This window comes from Phyllostomus hastatus, unplaced genomic scaffold, assembly GCF_019186645.2.
Source record: "Phyllostomus hastatus isolate PE091 unplaced genomic scaffold, TTU_PhHast_1.1 phas_scaffold_12, whole genome shotgun sequence".
Lineage (NCBI taxonomy): Eukaryota > Metazoa > Chordata > Mammalia > Chiroptera > Phyllostomidae > Phyllostomus > Phyllostomus hastatus.
This window is the reverse complement of record NW_025334007.1, coordinates 12354718-12369529: the sequence shown is the minus strand read 5'-3', so window position 1 is coordinate 12369529 and position 14812 is coordinate 12354718. Positions and strand designations below refer to the sequence as shown.

At 37.1% G+C, this 14812-nt stretch overlaps 1 protein-coding gene across 3 annotated transcripts in view; it reads right to left on the bottom strand.

Moving 5' to 3' along the window:
• ADGRG2 (adhesion G protein-coupled receptor G2) overlaps positions 1 to 9539 on the bottom strand; it is an 82381-nt gene extending 72842 nt beyond the window's left edge. For all 3 annotated transcript variants that reach the window (XM_045855810.1, XM_045855812.1, XM_045855811.1), the window contains exon 1: positions 9503 to 9539. The gene's annotated coding sequence lies outside the window, so the exon portion shown is untranslated. The remainder of the gene's footprint in view (positions 1 to 9502) is intronic.
• Between the last annotated feature and the right edge of the window lie 5273 nt (positions 9540 to 14812).

Sequence of the window (14812 nt, the reverse complement as noted above, 5' to 3'; positions counted from 1 at the left end):
GTTTGGTGGGACTCCTACCCTTTCTACCAGGCCATGATGCCGGCCTCCTGAGAATTTGTCTCCTTGGAAGTAAATTATTTTGTGTCCAGCAGGTGAAGAAAATTAATTCAAAATGCTATTTATACAATTTCAAAATTTCTGTAAGCTTCTAGGGTAGGACATAAGTGGTACATAAAATATGGCCGGTTAAATTAGTCATGCTACAAAGTGACTAGTTATTATGGACTAGATCTTGGGCCTCTGATGAAAATAAACCATGCCTTTCACTGGAGAGAGCTTGTACTCAATTCCCAAATGAGGGCAGGAAAAGCCGGAAAGAATGGTGGTTCCAGCAATCATCCTGAAAAGAGAATGTGGATCAAGAAGAACCTAGTAAAGACCAGGCATCATTGAAAAGACTGTTTTCAGTTGTTAAGGCTGGAATATGTTTCCTCAAAGCTGAATATATATATATTCCTAATAAGAGAAGTTTTATGGTATTTGAAGTAATGTAGCTCCTGTCACCTTTTTGCATAAACTAGAGAGCATCCTGTTAGGTCATAAGGTTGTTAGAATCTTTGATCAAAGAGAGAAATCTGTAGATTTTTAAACCCTTACTCATTTTAATATTTTTCAACTGGAACTATTCTTCACCTTCTAGTGTAAGTTGGATTAACTCAATGCTATCTAAGTCACCAGTAAAGATAATTTGAATAGCTACTGGTTTTTAGCAAGTTTTCATGGTGCTAAGGAGTCTGGTGAGATAGTATCAATTACAAAGAAAACAGTTTGCTAGCATTTAAACAGTAAAATCTAGACATTGACACTTGACAACTTCTCATTAAAGATTATCCCAGATTCATCTTGGTCCCAGGACCCTTTTATGGTTGTGGACTCTGATATAAATGGCAACCCCTAGGGTCGTGTAGTGCGCAAGCTACATGAATGTATGTCATGGCTCTGCTTGGATCACTCTAAGAAGTTGTTCTAGATCTCTTCAATTTTATTTTAAATACTATCATTATCATATTTTAAAAATCTTTATCATCAGTGCAAGTTTGAATGGCAATAAGTGACAAATCTATCTTTATCTAGATATGGAATAAAGAGCAAGATTAAAAGGGGAAACAGCTTGATACCACTGTAGGACAAGTCTGAGTGAGATTTATTCTATGTTACTTCTGGTTAACTGGCATACTTTCATTATATCATGGCTGCTATGATATAAGCAATGATCAGTATTTTTGACTTGAGTAACAAGACATATAATTGTTCCCTAAGTTTTCTAGATACTCTTTATGTCTTTGAGATGTTTACATTGAGTCCTAAGTGTTGGCAAACAAGACTAGCACAAGGGGAAATTAAGAAGGAAGGTACTGAAGAGGTTCTCAGTTCTGATAAAGCAAGAACTAAGAGGTGAAAAAGCAATTGACTGGGACCATTCAACTGTCAAAGGAATCAGAGAAACTCAGGGTTGTTTTTGTTTTTTTAATTTAATTTAATTTAATTGTTGTTCAGTTACAGTTGTCTGCATTTTCTCCCCACCATTCCCCCCACCCCCTCCAAACCCACCTCCCTCCCTTGCTTCCACACTCCCCCTTGGTTTTGTTATGTGTCCTTAATAGTAGCTCCTGAAAACCCTTCTCACCTCTGTCCCCTCCCCCTCCCCTCTGGCTATTGTTAGATTATTCTTATTTTCAATGACTCTGGTTATATTTTGTTTGCTTTTTTCTTTTGTTGATTAGGTTCCAGTTAAAGGTGAGATCATATGGTATTTGTCCCTTACCACCTGGCTTACTTCACTTAGCATAATGCTCTCCAGTTCCATTCATCTGTCGCAAAGGGTATAAGTTCCTTCTTTCTCTCTGCTGCATAGAATTCCATTGTGTAAATGTACCATAGTTTTTTTGATCCATTTGTTTGCTGATGGGCACTTAGGTTGCTTCCAGCACTTGGCTATTGTAAATTGTGCTGCTATGACATTGGGGTGCATAGGTTCTTTTGGATTGGTGTTTCAGAGCTCTTAGGGTATAACCCCAGCAGTGGAATTGCTAAATCAAAAAGCAGTTCCATTTTTTAGTTTTCTGAGGAAATTCCATACTGTTTTCCACAGTGGCTGCACCAGTCTGCATTCCCACCAACAGTGCACTAGGGTTCCCTTTTCTCTGCATCCTCTCCAACACTTGTTTGTTTATTTGTTTATGTTAGCCATTCTGACCAGTGTGAAGTGGTATGTCATTGTGGTTTTAATTTACATCTCTCTGATGGCTAGTGATGCTGAGCATCTTTTCATGTGTCTCTGGGCCCTCGCTATATCCTCCTTGGAGAAGTGTTTGTTCAAATTTTTTGCCCATTTTTAAATTGTGTTTTTCATTTTCCTGGAGTGGAATCATGCGAGTTCTTTATATATTTTGGAGATCAAGCCCTTGTCCAAGGTGTCATTGGCAAATATGTTTTCCCATACAGTTGGCTCTCTTTTCATTATAATGCTGTTTTGTTTTATTGAGTCTCCATAGTATGTTTAATTACTTTTAAAAAAAGAATCAGGAAACTTTGTAAAAGCATGATTAAATTTTGATTGAACTCTTAAGACCCAGATACAACAAATATCTCAGAAAAAAAATGTCTTCAGTGTTCCAGGAAAATGTTGGGTTAGATTATTTACACTAAACTTTCTGCTAAGGCAATAAAATATTTAAAAAAAATTTCTTAATCATATCAAAGAGTTGACAAGACAGAAAAGAATCAGCAGACCAAAGGTGAAGCCAAAGCAGAAACTCAGGAGGTAATATATATGAAGGGGGGGGGGCAAAAAGAACCCAGAATTATCTTCTCGAAGGCAGGCCCCTTGTAGTACAGGCTTCCCCTGCTAGGTTAATAATGTTCTAGGAACCCATCTGTATCAGTGTACCAGCTGGCATGAGAGGCTGTGTTCAGCTTCAGGGAAATTTTTTTTGAAGACTCAACACATTTGCCCATTTCATGATAGGTGATTTATGAGCTCACCTGCCAACACTGTGCTGAGTGTTCAGCAATTTTTGACTCAAAACTGCATGATCCCTGTGTCCTACCCTCCCTATTCACTCAATCTCAGTCTGAGTGACGTATTTTTGTTTCCCCAGATGAAAAAATGTCCTCAAAGAGAAACATTTTGCCGATGTGGAAGAGATGAAACAAAAAATGGCAGAAGCGCTAAAAGGCATCAAAGTGGAAGAGTTCAAAAACTGTTTTAAGCAGTAGGAAAAAAGTCTCAATTAGTGTATCACATCAAATGGAGAGTACTTTGAAGGTGACTGAAGTTTAATCAAGTAAGAATAAATACACAATTTTTTATAAATAAATTCCAGGGTTTTTTGGGTCCCCCTTGAATGCAAAGGAGATGCTTTTGCCTGAGGGTATGGGCCTATTGAGGTAAACTTCCTCCAGTTATGAAACACAAAAGAAAAATTCAAAGATATGGAGAAAAGAAATAGTGGTCTAACATATGCTTAAATAAAATTCAAAGAGGAAGGAATGGGGCAGAGTTAATGTATGAGATGATAATAACTGAATGACCTCAAACTGGTAAAAACACCTACCCATAGATTCAGGAAGCCCAAAGAATCTCTACAATAAATAAAAGAGATATACATCTAGACACAAAACAGTGACATTGAAGACAATCAAAGACAAAGAGAAAATCTTGAAAGTAGCCAGAGAAAACAAGACAGTTAACCTCAAAAGGAGCAGATGTTAGACTACAGCTATTTCCTCAGAAGCAACAATGGAAGCCAGAAAATATATAAACAAAAATTGTTATATTGTTCATTATCTGCAAATCCTCACTGAAATAAATCCTAAGAGATATTTTCAGGCAAAAGATGTAAGATCAGAGATGTAACAAGGAATAAAGAACAAAGAAAGTGGTTATTATGTGACTAGGCCCATTCTTAACACCTGTAATATAAAGGTCAAGAATTTAAAAGGAGATCCAGTTTGCTCTTATCCTTCCACTGAGGCTCCATCTCAAACTACAAGAGGCCTCATGCACATGTATGGACCCCAGCTCACATATCCAAACCCCTCTCCCTCCTGCAAGAAGCTACCCCTTGGTCATCTTTTAGGTCCAGAGTTATGTACACATGGCAGCATAGCTTTCCCTGGGGAAGAGGCCTATACAGATCCTGGAAATAGGCACAGAATGTTTGGATAGGGAATTACAGAGTTTGGGGTTCCCATAGCATGATTTAGAAGCAAGGGTTAGGAGAGGAGGGAGGCAGGCTTCAGGTGGGAACTTCTTTGTGTCACAGACTTATTGCCTTTTGGAGAGGGTTATGACTAGGGAAGGGCCAGAAAGAGTACCTGTCAAGCATGAGACATAGGTCAGAGATCCCAGTAGATCCCAACTGTCCAGAGCTAAGGGTGACACTATATATTGGTAAATCCAAATGAACTGACTATATGAAACATTAATAATATCTTGCAGGGGTAAGTGAAACATGATATAATAAAATATGACAAATATATTACATATATATTCTATAACATGGGAAATAATATATATAAATTAGGATATGAAAAAAATAAAATTAAAGCCTTCCAAGGTCCTTGTATTATCTTAGAGGAGGCCAAAGGTATTAATTATCTTTAGGTATTAAAAAGTTCAGTAGACATAGTAATTTCTATAGTAGCTACTAAAAATTAGAAGCAAAGTATATAACTTCCTAACTAGTAGAGGGGGGAAATGGTTTTTAGAATATTTAGTCAATCTGAAAGAAGGCTAGAAAGAGAAGAAAAAGAAATAAAGAATGGTTAGAAAAACAGGATGGTAAATGTAAACACAATACTAATTAATGATTCATTAAATGTAAATGAGCAAAATGATTCCATTAAAAAGCAAAGATTATCAGACAGGAAAAAATACAAAATCCACCTATATACTGTTTACAAGGACACAACTAGAACATAATGCCATAGGAAGTTTGAAAATAAAAGGATAGAAAAGACATGTGATGCCAGTGCTAATCAAAAGAAAATTAATACGTTGATACTAATATCAGACAAATTATACTTTAAAGCAAAAATCATTACCTATCGATCAAATGGTTTATCCATAAAAAGTTCAATTCAATAGGAAGACTGAACAAATTTACATATGAGTACAACTAATAATACAGCCTCAAATACACAAAGCAGTATTTTTGACAGGACATGAGAAGAAATAGAACAAATTCACAATCATATTGAGAGATAGTGAATTCTCATCTGTATCACATCTGTATCAGCAATAGATAAAATTGAAATAAGAAAGTCACTAAGGATACAGAATATTTCAATATTTAACCAATTTGATTTAAAGACCATAGAGTACATAATCATTTCAAATGCATGTGGACTATTATGAAAGCCAACAGGCCAAAAAGAAGTCTCAAAAACATTTTACAGAGTTGGAAAAAGGAAAAGAGAAAATTCTCTGACCACAACACAATTAAGTTGTCATAGCAAAAAGTTAAATTGTTATTTAACAAATAACTTATGGATTAAAGAAGTCATAACATATATTACAAAATATGTGACTTGGTCAATAATAACACTACCATATATTGAGATATGAGGATAGAGCTAAAGATCTTTAGAGTAAAATTTATATTTTAAATGTACATATTAGAAAAAGAGAAAGGCTTAAAATTAATAATTTGAGCTCCTTCTCAAGGAGTTTGAAAAAGAATAGCAAAAGAAACCCAAAGAAGGAGAAAAAAGGAAATAAAATAAAAACATGATACAATGATATAGATTAAAAACATAAAACAAAGGTTATTAACAAAGCCAAGGATGTTCTTTGTAAAGACATTCTGACAAAATTAACAGGAGGGGAAGAAGGAAGGAGGAAAAGTCGTGGAGGAAGAGAAGGAGTATAAACAAATAGCCAAAAGAAAGAATTTAAAAAGCAACATAACTGAAGATGCTATAAACATAAAAATGATAAAAGGATCTTAGGGACAACCTTAATTATTAATGCTGAAAATTGAGATAGAAGTAGGTGAATTCTTAGAAGAAACATGTAACTTACGAAGAAGAAATAATACTGGGTAAAAAAAGGTAAAGAGATTAAGCAAAAAAAAAAAAACCCAAAAACAAAAAAACCCCCAAAACATCTCATAGACATGGACAACAACATGGTGATTACCAGAGGGGGATGGTAGTAGGGGAAAGTAGAAGAGGGTAAAGGGAATAAATAGTGATGGAAGGAGCCATGACCATTTTATCACCACCAGAAGGGTGGTGAACATACAATACAATATACAGATGAGCCATTATAGAACTGTACACCTGAAACCTATATAATTTTATTAACCAATATCACCCAAATAAATTCAATTTAAAAATCTGGAAAACTGAAAAAATATAAAAAAATAAAAGTAAAAAGAAGACATAATAAACTTGAATAGACATATAACCATCAAAAGTCTCAAAACTTTTCCCAGAAAGGAAACTCCAGGCCCAGACGTTTTTACTGGTAATTCTATCAAATAATTGAAGAGTAAGAATTCCAATCTCATAAGAATTCAAAGACTAGAGAAAAAGCATAGCTTAACTCATTTTTACCAGACTAGCATAACCCGGCGCCAAAACCTGACAAGGAAAGTCCTTACAGTTTTATCCATTTTATAAATCAAATGAGACTATTTACAAAATTCCCTGGAATGTTCACAAAAATGTCTAGCAGCAATTTTGAATCTTGTAAATTGGGGTAATTGGAATAAATATAGGACAAAAAGAATTATTCCAAACTTCAGCAACAACATTTTTTAAAGCTAAAGTCACCAAGAACTAAAGCCAGCAATGCTGTGGTAAGATAAATGGCATCTCATGCAAAAGAAACCCCACAAAAACAAAGAAAACCACAAAACAATGTCCTAAAGATGATAGAAACTGGGTTAACTAGTAAGTGCTGAGTGTGACCTTCCAAATGGCAGCTCTGTGTGTCATTTGTCATAGCACAAAGTAAAGTCAATGGTGGACTGGACAGCATGATTGTAATATGAGGCTTTCACATCTCTAGAAACAAATAGAAGGAAAATGATTTGTTTGGTCTTTACAGTGCAAAATGATTTTCTTAATAAGCATTAAGTGCTTTCTAATAAGAAAGTAGTTTTAATAAATAAGTGAATCAATATCAGGTGTGCAAGATTAGAAATAAATTATGCACTTAAAGAAATATTCATAAAACCTTGTGAAAGTTGTTATATTTTTCAATTCCCTCACTCATCCCCAAATTTCTCCAATGCCCTACCTGCAATCTACCATCCTCTTGATTACCCATGTGTGAATTACCCAAGGCAAAATGAAAGCCTACTTTATCTCTCTCCCCTTACACTTCAGGATCCTCTCCCAAAGTTCATAGTAAATATGTCCAACAACACAAACAAGCACAATAGCATATGGTACAAGAGCATAAATGGTAGAGCCATATGCTTGCCTTCAAATTCAAGCTGCACTACTTACAGTGTAACCCTGGCCTGTTGCTTAACTTCTCTGGACCTAAATTCTTCATCTGAATAAATGGAGGTACTACTTGAATCTACTCATAAAGTTCTTGTAGAGATGAAACAGGGAAACATAATGAAGTTCTTATTATAGTCAAGAATTGTTAGCTATTAAAACAAGCATAATTAGAAGGCAACTTTATAGTACACTCCTGGGATAAATCTAGATAGATTTTGGAATTATTTTCTGCATTCATTCATCTATTTTACAAATATTTATTGAGGTTCTATTATATGAAAGGTACTGTGCCTCAGAATAAATATATAATAAATAAGACAGATACCTCTCCTGTGTATAATAGTTTACAGCTGCTACTTAGATTAATTGGCCATTGGTGTGGCCAAATAAATAGTGATTTTTAAAAAACTTAAAAGACACTTTCTTTTCATGGTCCATGAAACTCATCTTGGCCTAAAAACAAAACAAGGCACCAGAACACAATATCCTCTCCTGTATAGACTTGGTCTCCACCTCACCCTAACTCCCACAGCATGCAGCTCCACCCACAGCAGGCACTCAAAAAAGATTTTGTAATTGATTTGGTCCAGAATCTGTTGCTTCACAAAAATACGATCAATATGTAGAGAAGAAAAAAAGAGACTCTCCTTAAAAGCATCTTCAAGGTGTTGATCTGCACTGGGGGGATCGGGGCAGGGACGGGGCAGAAGCACATGGTTTAAATCATCAGGAGATTACATTTGAGAGGAAGTGAGGTACTAAGGAAAGTAAACCACCTACAAATATCTGTGCCCTTTCTTGCTTTTGTCATCACACCATGCCAACTCCTGCTTCAAATCCTAGCTTGGACACTTACTAGCTGTGTGACCCTGCACAGGTATTTTAACATTGTTTATAACAATAACTTATTGGCATGTATTATAATAACTATGTATGTTTTATAGTCTAAATAATAGGATAATTATAATTTATAATTAATAAGTATTTGCATTAATTCTAAGATTTCTATTATTTATACCAGTGAAGTCCCAGAAATAACCACTATCTTTTTCAAATTTTTTATTTATTAATTTCACAGGGAGAAAAGAAGGGGGAGAGAGGGAGAAACACAAAGACAGAGACAGACAGACATTGATTTGTTGTTCCATGTATTTATGTGTTCATTGGTTGTTTCTTGTACATGCCCTGACTGGGGATCAAACCCGAAACCTTTGCATTTTGGGACAATGCTCTAACCAAATGAGCTACCTGTCCAGGGTACCTCTACTGCTGAGTATCAAAGGAAACAGGAAGTTAAGTCAGTAGTGGCCCCAGAATTTCTATATAGAAGGGAGTTGGTAGCAAAAATCTGTTTGGGAGGAGTCTTTGGAAGCTGCATGCACACAATACATTGAGAGTCAGAAAACACTTCAATGGTCTATTTCAAAACGGGAGAAGAGCTGTTGGAAATAAGGAAGCCAGTCCAGGGAAAAAGAAAGGGGAAATAGTTAAACAAAATCCCAAAAAGTTCTTTGTAAATGATCATTCTCCTTCCCCAGATTTTACTGCACCATGTCATTTCAAAATCTGTACCCATTATTGAAAGTTACTTAAAAAAAAATGGCCCTGGCTGGTGTGGCTCAGTGGTTGAGTGCCGGCCTGTGAATCAAAGGGTTATTGGTTCAATTCCCAGTATAGGACACATGCCTGGGTTGTGGACCAGGTCCCCAGTAGGGGGCACATGAGAGGCAACCACACATTGGTGTTTCTCTCCCATTCTCTCTCTCCCTTCCCCTCTCTAAAAAATAAAATCTTCTTAAAAAATGGATTACAGAGAAGAAGTGGGTCAACAATAGAGTCCCCAAGGAAAAGAAAATGTCTGAAGAAAGGAAGGCTTCAAGTGGGTGGGAGTGAGGCGTTTGAAACGAAACAAACAAAAAAAGAAGACAGCAGTTAAAGGGATGGGGATTTAGAATGAAGGGGGGTAATTTGAAAGGAAAAAAGAAACAACCAAATGTTCATTATTTCTACATTATCACTTAGAAATAGCCTCACTCACCTGACAGGAAGTTCAGAAGGAAAGACGGAAAAACTCTGCACAGATCTGAAAATGAAAAAAGAAAAGAAAAAAAATAGATCAATGGAAAGTGGACTTTGTTGGCACCATAATGCTTCAGTACTACAGTCAGCCCATTCGGCAGAGGTCGTAGAGACCACCCCCTCCTCACTATATACCAAAGCTTGAACTTGGCAGCAGAGTTTCAAAAGTAATGGGGGATGCAAACCCTGCTCTTAAGGAACATATTATAAATTGGAAAACAAGCCAAAGCCAGTTTGGGAGCTGATTTTGTTAATATTTTAGTAGCATTGTATTACAGCCCAGTCTCAGGCTTCATTAACAGCATCATAGGGACACACGACAATGAAGTGATTGGATCTGGGGAGGGGTGGTCCCTTATAGAGACCATGCTTTGTTAGGTATTTCTTCGTGTTTTTGTGATTTAACTTCCCTAGAACCTCAACTCCTTGATTTTGAGGATTGGGTTGTTTATGTCTGTTGTACTTCCAAAGCCAGGGCAAAATTCTTTCTCCACAGAGGGACTAAATAAACAACCTCCTATTGGTTGTTAAGTTTGGCTCAGAGTTAAGGCAGGGGCACTAGCAATGACAAGAGTGAGGGATGAGAAAGATGCATGCTCAGGAAAGAAAATAGTGTGCCCACCCACAGCAGAGAGCATTGTTAACAATGTGATTTGTATCTTTCATCATTCTTTACTTGAAACCCAAAACACTGGTACAGCTATTAGCTTAAGGATGATGATCACTTCATACAATGGTATCCTATCATGTGAAATATACATCTAATGATTTTTTACCATTATTTACAGTCACCAAGATATGGAAGCAGCCCAAGTGTCCATCATTAGGTGAGTAGATAAAACAACTATGGGACATTTACACAATGGAATACTCCTCGGCCACAGAAAAAAAGAAAAATTTTACCCTTTGCAACAGCATGGATGAAGTAAAATAAGCTAGTCAGAGAAAGACAAATATATGATTTCACTCATATGTGGAATCTAATGAACAAACTGAATGAACAAGCAAAATAGAGACACACTCACAGATAGAGAGCAGATGACAGCTAAGGAGGGGGTGGGGGTGGAGGGATTGAGAAAAAAGGAGAAAGGACTCATGGATATGGCAACAGTGTGGTGATTGCAGGGGAAGGGGGCATAAAGGGGACAAATAGTAGTGGAAAAAATACAATAAAATAAATAAATAAATTTAAACAAAGCAAAACAAATAGATTTGCAAGGAGAAACAATCAATAGGATGATCTTGGCACCAACAGACCTGGCTTTAGTCAGTAGACTGTTACAACAGAAGTTTAATGCTCAAAGAAGAAATAAGGAGTCATGGTGAGTTTCTATTGATCACAATGTGTTCTTTAAAAGGAAAAAAAAAAGTTCTTCATTGAAGCCCAATTTGTCAGAGAAACTTAATTAAGCAATGTTTAAAGAAGACAAAAATGAAGGCCAAGCACGTTGTCCTGTCCTAGGATGAACAAATTACAAACACATGTCCCAGTGCTCAATGTGGGATGAATGTAGAATTAACAACTAAAAACACTAAAATAATCAAATAAAGAAATAAATTGATTGTGACTTGAGTAGTGAAATAATTTCACTTTATATGTGTAGATAAGGATTTTCTACTATGGATTTTTGATGAAATTTCACAACTCAAGCACATAGCCTCTTCCAAAAGCCTTATTGATAACCACACACACAAAAAAGCACACAATAGTTTCTGGTAATCCAGTTTATTAATAAACAACACAAGGCTCTCATTGCTCCTTTGGAACCCTTTCAAGTAGAAAAAGAGGGCAAGCAACAGTGAAGTATTTTGCCCACTGGATGAATAAGTTCAAAAGGCCTAATAATATCCAAAGGTGGAGAGCAAGTAGGGAAACAAACCCTTGCATAGCTATTGGTATAAACATAAACTTTGAGAGAATAGTTTAACTATGTTTTGAAGTTTTAAGTTTGCATGCCTTTTGATCCAGAATTGTAATTCCAGAGATTGTCTTTATAGCAATAGTGATGCATATACACAAAAATATACAAACACAGTCATTCAACTGTGTGTGAGGAGGAAAGCCTAAGTATCCACACATCAGTAGGTGAGGGGTTGAATAAATGATGATCTATCCACATTATGGAATGTTATGCAATGCTTTTTTAAAAAGTTGATGTATATGTATTGAGAGAGATTGTCAATACATACAAGTCAGTGAAAAAGTCAAAATTTAAAAAAATATGTACAAGGATATGTTAAGCAAAGCTATATATTTGTATGCTTATGTACATGGTGACAAGTGTGAATGCATAAAAAATGCCTTAAAGGAAACCTGTCAAGGCTCCAGATAGAAGTGTGATGGGGGAAAGGATGAAGCCCAATTTTTACTCCATGGAACACAGACATGTATTCATGTATTACTTATAAAATTAAATATATTTCTTCTAGTAAAGGAAAGCAGAACAAAGGGAGGTCCAGGCCATTTAGATTCTCCAAACAGAGCCCCTAAATGAAGCTCAGAGGGAGACTAACTGAGAGATAATGCCATTATTGCTCAGCAGGGTGCCATCTCCCCTGGCCCTGCTCTAATCCAATTAGAAAGACCCCATTGCAAGACCAATGATTTCTGGTGTCAGAGCCAAGAAATAAGCTTCCCATCCAGGGAGTAGGAACTTACTTGAGCAAGCTGTGAAAAAGAATGTCAAAAGCAATGATGTGAAAATGTGTGATGGATACAGAAGCCTAAACTTAATTAAAGAAGTGCACATCCTTCAGCCTCCAGATGCCTCCTTTCCACTATCACTGCCATATACCCACCATCTCCTAGAAAAACTAAACAAGAATCAGGATGTGATCAGCACCAGCACTCCAGTAACAAAACATAGTGACTGCCAATGTTTGGACTTCTTACATCATTGAAAGAAAAGGGCAAGTCAAAAAAAAAGAACCATATTGACTTATGTAAGACATGGCATGGAACAGAGAAGCTTCTCTGAGAAGAATGGCAAACTCACCAATTGCTAGGATTAACTGAAACCTCCCACTGTTGTTGATTGCCCCAAACCATGAAATCATGGAGGCTGGAAATCCATTCAATTTCCTCTATTTACCAAGCTGGCTAAAACCCAGGGCAATACCAATGTGACCAGAAAAAAAAAATAGAGAGAAGCTGACTGTCCAAGTGGTTTGGGTGAGAAGGAAACTAAATCTGTATGTACTCAGAGCTCTCTCCAGTACAGAGGAAGCTCTCAGAAAGGCTGCATCAAAGAATCAGAACTGCACTCATAGGCTTCTCAGAGGCCCTGGGTGTCTTCCACAGGACCCACACATCCTGGGGATAATAAACAAAACAATGAGCAAAATACACAGGTAACTGAAGCCCCAGGTGGGTGTCCTTACTGTCTTGGGGTAATGTAATGCTGGTCCCAGGATGAACCAAAAACAAAACAAAATGAAACAGACCCAGTGGCATCCAGCATCCTGGAGGGCTCAGCAACTTCATTTAGAACCTAATGATTAATTAGTGATCTAGATTGAGGAGCAGAGGCACTGCTAGTTCCTGGCAATAACATCAACAAAGAGGCCTTGAGAAACTGGGAATGGGGACAGAAATCAGCAAAGAGAAGCTTCCCCACATTAGTAGGAAAAGCAAATTGCACAGATAGAAGTGATGGTGAAGGTTAGGCTTGTAGACAAATATAGGAGATGGTTAGGGATAGGAAGATTCTTGACTATAAAATGGTAGGTATACCACTGAGGAACAAATAAGAGTGATTCTAGAACCTTGGGGTGGCCCCATTACTGATGAGAACCTGCCTAACAGGACCTTTACCTGCACAGATTGGTTTGTTTAGTTCTAGATGCCACCATTGAGGAGGAATTAAGTTGTGAGATGGCTCTGGAAAACTCTAAAGCTAATTCATTCAACAAACATTTACTGAATGTCTACTATATACAAAAAGGGGGGCCACTCTGTATAATTGTGCAGGTTGTGCCCTACAAAAGGGCACTTGGCCAAGATAACCATGAGAGTCTGAATTCAGAATGCCAGGTTTTCTGGAGGAAGTGCCATATGAACCAGCTGTGAGCTCTGTCACAGGTATAATGAGAGCTCTGAGGAAGAGCACCTAATTCAGTGTAGGGAAATGGATCTAGGAAAATTTAGCCAAGGAGATAACAGTCATGCTGTCTCCTAAATGATGTACAACCCCCTTTGTGTGAAGAAATGGGAAAGAGCATTCCAGAGAGAAGAAACAGCCTAAACCAAGACATAGAGCCAAAGACTGGCATTAAGTGGGCATGACTTAGAATCAGTTTGATGCTGCTGAAGCATAAAGAGCGAAACAGAGACTGGCCAGGAAGGACTTTGGAGATATGGAGCAGAAACCTGATGGAACACATTAAAAATATAGTCTGTGAACAGGCTGGGAAAAATCCACATTGCACACCCAGATGGAGGTTGTGATGGATTATGAATAATATCTACTATAGAAATCACTCACAGAAAGAAGATGGCAAATAGATGTTCTCCATCTCTACCATGAGCAGAGATGCTATCTAAAAGGTGGTTTAAACTATAACCCAAGGGATTTACTAAACAGCAGGAAGAATGTTCTGGTATTGATCATTGTTATATTGTAGAAGTGACCAAGAGAGCTTTTGTAATTGCTTTCTGAAACACCTAAAAAGATGACCTATTAGTCACTGGTGAGGCTTCATGCTGAGGTGGAATGAACCAGGCCAGGAAAAGCAGCTGGTGGACCTCTGTTGGTACCATATTATTTTTCTGCAGCACTAAGTGCTTTCTTTTCTCTCTTCCCCTTTCTCCTGTCTTCTCTTTCTCTCTTTTCTTCCTCTACTCTCCTTCATCCTACACTCTCCATGTCTTCCTTCCCTCCCCTTACTTAGCTTGAGACTTGCCAGACATATTCCAGGGGCTAGAATGTTGCTGGTTTCCTCTGCCCAGAGCTGAAGAAAAGGGAACAATATTTAAAGATCACATGGTAAAAAAACCCACCTTCAAATGACTCCTTGATCACTAGACCCAACCCTTTGGGTGAGGCCACCACAGCTCCTCACCCAACATGGTGGAACTAAATGTGTTTCAGAATGGCATGACTTTCTTTAGGGTATAAATAACCACCACCTTAAAAGTAAATGCATATGCAAGGACATACCAATTAATCATTTCTCAGAATATTAATGTGCTATTTCACAAAAAAATCCATATGCTTGATTTTCATTAAGCTGTATTCATACCATGTTGAACTTTCTTCCATTTGTAAAC